Source organism: Bison bison, unplaced genomic scaffold (genome assembly GCF_000754665.1).
Source record: "Bison bison bison isolate TAMUID 2011002044 unplaced genomic scaffold, Bison_UMD1.0 scf7180017864325, whole genome shotgun sequence".
Lineage (NCBI taxonomy): Eukaryota > Metazoa > Chordata > Mammalia > Artiodactyla > Bovidae > Bison > Bison bison.
In genome coordinates, this window is record NW_011494897.1 from 8,134,612 (window position 1) to 8,142,107 (window position 7,496).

Sequence of the window (7,496 nt, forward strand, 5' to 3'; positions counted from 1 at the left end):
CCAGGCTCCTCCATCCATGGGATTTTCCAGGCAAGAGTACTGGAATGGGGTGCCATTGCCTTCTCTGATATACACTCACAGGTCATCATTTTTACCAAATACTTTACAACTAATATAAATAAACTTCCTTCACTCCTGCAATTTCTTTACCACCTCACTGCTTAAAACCTAGACCATCTCTCCATTTATTTTATGTTTGTGTTAAGACCACACTCCCAACTTCTTGTTTGTCAATTTCTGTGTTATTCAGAGGGGGCTCAGGGCCATGTTATGGTTTCCATGGTTTCTATGGTTCCAGTACATTTGCAGGGTCTTCTTTCAGAAAAGCACTATTCATTATATTTTGTGACTACATGGATATAAACATGAATATAATCCAGACATGATTGCATTAATTGTTCTTCTGATCTTATTTAAAGAAATTAAAACATTTTTCCAGGTCCCTTAGGCATTGTGGCTACCATGCTTAATGGGTGAGTCAACAGTTGAAAAACTTAAGATCATGGCATTCTGTCCTATTAGTTCATGGCAAACAGATGGGGAAAAGTGAAAAAAGTGACAGATTTTATTTTCTTGGGCTTCAAAATCACTGCAGATGGTGACTGCAGCCATGAAATTAAAAGACACTTGCTCCTTGGAAGAAAATCTATGACAAACTGAGATAGAGTATTAAAAAGCAGAGACATCACTTTGCTAACAAAGGTCTGTATAGTTGAAAACTATGGTTTTTCCAGTAGTCATGTATGGATGTGAGAGCTGGACCATAAAGAAGGCTGAGTGCTGAAGAATTGATGCTTTCAAATTGCGGTGTTGGAGCCTCTTGATAGTCCCTTGGACAGCAAGGAGATCCAACCAGTCAACACTGGAAATCAACACTGAGTATTCATTGGAAGGACTGATGGTGAAGCTGAAGCTTAAGCTCCAATACTTTGACCACCTGATGCAGCGATCCAACTCATTGGAAAAGACCCTGATGCTGGTAAAGACTGAGGGCAGGAGAAGTGGTCAACAGAGGATGAGATGGTTGGATGACATCACCGACTCAATGGATGTGAGTTTGAGCAAATTCTGGGAGATAGTGAAGGACAGGGAAATCTGGTGTGCTGCAGTCAATGGGGTCTCAAAGAATTGGACATGACTTAGTGACTGAACAACAACAGCTTTGAATGTACTAGATTATAATATAATAGCAAAAGAAAGCCTAATTTTCCAGGGTCTTAAAACAAGAAAATTGTCCTTCTTGCAAGTGTTACACGTGTGCAGTGGGATGGGTCTGGACATGTGCCATGCTCACTGTGGGGTTGCCCTTTTGTAAAATATCACTTGTCACTGTGGCAGAAAGAGAATGAAACCAGAAGGAAGTGGGTGCTGGACCTGCAGTTTCTAGGAGTAGGAAGCAGGCTGAGGACCTCACTATAGAAGCCATTTATTTATATCAAGACTCATCATCTCATCTCTTGCCCGTTTCTCTGTCTTCCGAAATGATCTTCCATTGGTGTCACTGAAATTACTTGGTATCCCTTAGAGGCAGTCCCAATGGAGCTCATCTTTATTTTCCTGGATTACCTTTGAGGCATGAGTTTTCTATACCCAAATAAGCTTAAACTAATTGCCATTTGGTTCATTTGAGGCTAAAATCAAACGCTAAAATCATAACACCATTGCCATCCATTTTGTAATGAGGAATACTCTCTAATTTCCAAAATGTCTTAAACTTTGTGTCTTTTTTAAGCAAGTGAGGATTTTCTTTATTCTATGATTAAGCATAATTTCCTTCCTTAATGTTCTCTTCTCTATCTGCATACATTAACTTTTCTTATTTTTATACTTCTGTCATTATTATAACTTCTTTTATAGGTAATTAATTGCAGTGAAACAAACGCTCTGCTCTATTGTGTTTACTTGTTTCTTGTTTGTCGCTCTTACTAAACTGTGAGGGATTATGATTTACTAATTAATATTCCTAGTTTCTACTGTAACATTAAAATATACTGTTTTGAATAAATTTGAACAAGACATCGAAAATTATCTTTTATTTAAAAGGTTCTCTTCATATTGATATATACTGTGGCAAGCCACATTACACTGGGTTCAATTTAAAATGAAAAAACTGAATACCTGGCCGCTAGTCCTTTCTAGACCTAACTTATGTAATTTATACTTCCTTACCTTTCTGAATTCATCTTATGCTCTCATCCCCTCTTTTAACCCCTACACCATCATGCAACACAGCTCACTGCTCTGAGAACACACTGTTGTTTTACACATGGCTGGTCCGTCTAGTCAAGGCTATGGTTTTTCCAGTAGTCATGTATGGATATGAAGTTGGACTGTGAAGAAAGCTGAATGCCGAAAAATTGATGCTTTTGAACTGTGGTGTTGGAGAAGACTCTTGAGAGTCCCTTGGACTGCAAGGAGATCCAACCAGTCCACTCTAAAGGAGATCAGTCCTGGGTGTTCTTTGGAAGGAATGATTCTAAAGCTGAAACTCCAGTACTTTGGCCACCTCATGTGAAGAGTTGACTCATTGGAAAAGACTCTTATGCTGGGAGGGATTGGGGGCAGGAGGAGAAGGGGATGACAGAGGATCAGATGGCTGGATGGCATCACCGACTTGATGGACATGAGTTTGAGCAAACTCCAGGAGTTGTTGATGGACAGGGAGGCCTGGTGTGCTGCAATTCATGGGGTTGCAAAGAGTCGGACTCGACTGAGTGAGTGACTGAACTGAACTGAACTGAACTGTGCCTTTAACATAAGTTGTTATTCTCCCTGGATTGGATTATTTTCATCTCATATTCCTGATGAGGTCTAATGTCACTTTCAAATATTATCTCAATATGAAGACTTTTCGGCAAGTTGTCTGCATCCCTGTATAGCTTTATACATATTTCCCTTATATAATTTATTAAATTGCTATTAGTTTATGTGCTTTTGTGCTTCACATGAGGGTCACAGATAAAACAAGATGCTGAATGCGGATATTTCATTTTTGTACTCTAAGTAGCGCGCTCAGTGCATTTCAAATTATAGGGGGACATGTTGCAGTCAGTCTATACAGGTATAGACGACAATATGGAAGGATAGAACATGGCAAAGAAGAATTGTGTGTGTGTGTGTGTGTGAGAATTCTGAATATCTGGGAATATTCCTCTTCTATACTGCCTTGTTTAAAAACCTCATCTGAATACATCACAGTCGCAACAGAAGAAGGTCACACCACACCCACAACACATCACACCCACAACACACCCACAACAGAAGGCACTTTACTTCAATTGGTGAAGTGTCACCAACTGAAGAAAGAGTAGGTATCAGAGGAAAGAAACAATCAATAAGAAAATCAGATTTTCAAAACTGGGGCCAATAGTGTCATCTGCATCAGCCCCTCCTAAGTCACGTCTTGTAACAACTCTCCTCTCATCCCTTCTTCCCCACCCCAACAAGGGTAACCATTATATTCACTTATAAAACTATAGATCAGTTTTGCCTGTTTTTGAACTTTTATAAATGGACTCATACAGAGTTCATTTATCTTGCTCAATGCCTAAAGAAAATTCATCTTCATGGTTGTTTTATTTTTCTAATTCTTAATTAATCTTCTATAGTATTCTGTTATCTTAATATAGTACAGTGTATCTATCCTGTAACTGATATATTTTTGGGTCTTTACCAGATTGGGCCACTAGTTTTTAAATATGCTTTATGTGAACATAAGTATGCATTCTATCAAGTGAAGTTGCTAGTCTAAGGGCAGAAACACAGAATTCTCTTGCATATAGCAGCTGTGCCTAAGGCCCAGGCATCTTATAAGGCTTATTTCTAAAAGTACCACTTGGCAAGGATATTTTTTATGATAACAAAATAGTAATTGCTTTCCTGAGTCCTATGAGAGAGAGAGAGAGGAGTTTTCTTTTCTGTACTTTAAGATTTTCTTTTAGTAGTTATTCAATTTTCAGGGCCAAAAGTTGAAATTTCATTCATGACCACTTGGGATAAAAAGTTGATCTAAGAAGCTCAACATTTATGGTATAAAATGAAGAGGGACAAAATTGGATGACTATATGGATATATGGTATAGAAATGTATTGATTAGAAACCATCCTGGGATCATACTGCAAAATGATCAATGTTAAATGGGCACCATTATTTTGGTATGAATAAGAAACAAACAAACAAACAAACAAAAACATGAAGAAAGTCTTACCCTAGGCTAGTTACATGCAGGATAAATTAAAGGGGGGAGATAGAAGCAGTTCGAAGGCTTCTAAATCATTTAAAATTAATGATTACTCATATGAGAACTGAAGAAAGGGTATGGAGTGTGTGTGTATGTGTGTGTGTGTGCACGCGTGTGTGTGAGTCCTTACATGTGTATGGTGGACAACCAGGGCTAACACAGTAGAGAATGTAGGGGAAGAACTGACAAGATATAACAACTAACTGTATGTTGCAATGAAGAAGAGCACAGCAGAAATTATGTTTGATCCTGCGTAATGGCAAAGCACACAAAGTGGACGTTCAGAAGGGGCATTCCATTTCCGAGAAGAGTGAATTTGTTGCAGACACGCTGAATTTTGTCTGATCCTGACATCTCAAAGTGAAACGGATTAACAACCAAAAGAGAATTGTGGCCTTGACATGCAGACTGAGATGGCAATAGGAATAAATAACAAGAGAATAAATGGGGACTCTCAAGGCACCTCTATGCAATTTTAAATAAAATTTAAAATGATTGAAAAATAATTTCACAGATGTTCAAAGAATGTTCTTCCCTTGAGACTGATTTGTAGACTCACTGGTTTAATCACATTACATGTTGAACTAGTTAATATATAAACAGCATTCCAGAAAGATTTCAAAGCTCTCTTGCTTAAACTTCTTGTGAATAATTGCCAGAATGCAATTAGAGTCTACACATGTCAACTTTTGAAGTCTAAAGCCAGAAATGTGTAAATGTGCTAGTTTAAATTAGCTATAGGATGTCAATACTGGGCGGGTGATTGAATTCTATCTAAACTAGCTTAATGCTGCATTCATTTTTCTATATCCTATGCCTATGCCAAAGGCCAATTTTACATAAACATGTGTAAAATGAAACATTTTTATGTTTTAACCTTTCATTATCCCAAACTTTATAACAGTTCACATATCTTTCTATAGGCTTGAATAATATAGTTAGAATTAGAATTTCATTTTCATATGAATTATTAATATTAATGTTTTGTGTATATGAAATAGATATTGCATGCTATGATCTTAAAATAATAATTGCTTTTTCTAAATACAATAAATAAAAATTATAATTTTATAATTATTAAAAAAATAAAAACAATAAAAATAAAATTTTTTTTCTTAAGCATTAATATAAATATCTTATATTTTGACAAATATGAACTTTATATTCAGACAAGAGGGCTTGCCTGGTGGCTCAGTGGTAGAGAATCTACTTGCCAATGCAGGTGATGTGAGTTCCATCCCTGGGTTGGGAAGATCCCCTGGAGGAGGGCATGGCAACCCACTCCAGTATACTTGCCTGGGAAATCCCATGGACTGAGGAGCCTGGTGGGCTTCAGTCCTGGGGGTCGCAAAAGAGTTGGACATGACCTAGCGACTAAATAACAATATTCAGACAAGAAGAGAAAAATCAAGTCTATTCAGTTCAGTTCACTTCAGTTCAGTCCCTCAGTCATGTCCGACTCTTTGCGACCCCATGGACTGCAGCACGTCAGGCTTCCCTTTCCATCACCAACTCCCAGAGCCTGCTCAAACTCATGTCCATTGAATCAGTGATGCCATCCAACCATCTCATCCTCTGTCAGCCCTTTCTCCTCCCATCTACAGTCCTTCCCAGCATCAGAGTCTTTTCCAGTGAATCAGTTCTTTGCATCAGGTGGCCAAAGTATTGGAGTTTCAGCTTCAGCATCAGTCCTTCCAATGAATATTCAGGACAGATTTCCTTTAGGATGGACTGGTTGAATCTCCTTGCTGTCCAAGGGATTCTCAAGAGTCTTCTCCAACACCACAGTTCAAAAGCATCAATTCTTCAGTGCTCAGCTTTCTTTATAGTCCAACTCTAACATCTATACATGACTGCTGGAAAAACCATAGCTTTGACTAGACAGACCTTTGTTGGCAAAGTAATGTCTCTGCTTTTTAATATGCTGTCTAGGTTGGTCATAACTTTTCTTCCAAGGAGCAAGTGTCTTTTAACTTTATGGCTACAGTCACCATCTGCAGTGATTGTGGAGATCAAACATGGTTGTTCCCTTGTGCTGCTGACCTCAGTTTCCAGACCTTCCAGAGAGTAAACAAATACTGCATGACCCAAAGCCCCTACCATAAATCACACTGTAAGACTATGTGTTGTAGCCCAGGGTCCCACTATAAAGAAAGACACCCTTATTAGGCACTCTCATTATGACATTCAAAGGTCTTATAGGTAACTTCCCATGAGCCAAGTGTTCAAGTCAGGCTTTTTGTTGAGTAAAGCTAATTCTTAACTTGTTGTTTTTAGCCTTAAGTTGTATCTGACTGACTCATAGATCACCAGGCTCCTCTGTATATGGGATTTCCCAGGCAAGAATGCCATTTCCTCCTCCAGATCTTTTCAACCCAGGGCTGGAACCCACATCTCCTCCATTTGTAGACATATTCTTTACCACTGAGTCACTAGGGAAGCCCAGATTCCTGACTACTTCATTGTAAAACAACTTTAAAATGTCTAAATGTTGAAGGAAGTAGTATACATACAGGATAATCTACAAACTTGTCTATTACTGACTTGAAATTGGTTTCAATCATTTACAATCTGTTATTTCTAATGGATTGACCAAAATGTTTGGTCAAGGTTTTCCATAAGATGTATGGGAAAACAACTTACCAAACATTTGGCCAATCCAATATTTCATTTAACTTTTATAGATCAGAGTTGTAGTATTTTGGGGGCTTCGCAGGTGGGTGCTGATGGTAAAGAACCCACCAGCCAATGCAGGAGATGTAAGAGACACAGGTTCAATCCCTGGGTTGGGAAGATCCCTTGGAGGATGGCATGGCAAACCACTCCACTATTCTTGCCTGGAGAATCCCAAGGACAGAGGAGCCTGATGGTCTATGGTCCATAGGGCTGCAAAGAGTTGGACACAACTATAACATCTTAGCATAAATGCAGTATTTTGGACAAATTTTTAAAAAGAGTAGTTAGAGGAAAGAGTATGTGGCAAGAGATTAAGAAATAATTCTGCAGAGAAAGGCAAGTAAAAGATTATGAGGGCTTTATAAGTCATGATGTAGAATACTAATTTATCTTGGGAGTATTGAAGAGACACAAAAGAGTGTTAAGCAGGGCAGTCATTCTGGCTTCTATGTGGGGAACTGGTAGAGTCATTATATGTGAACACAAGCCATGTGAAAATAAGAACGATGCAACAAAGTTATTTTAGTTGGGGGGTGGGAGAAACATTGATAAACTTCAGATATGTATATTTGGTAAAGTC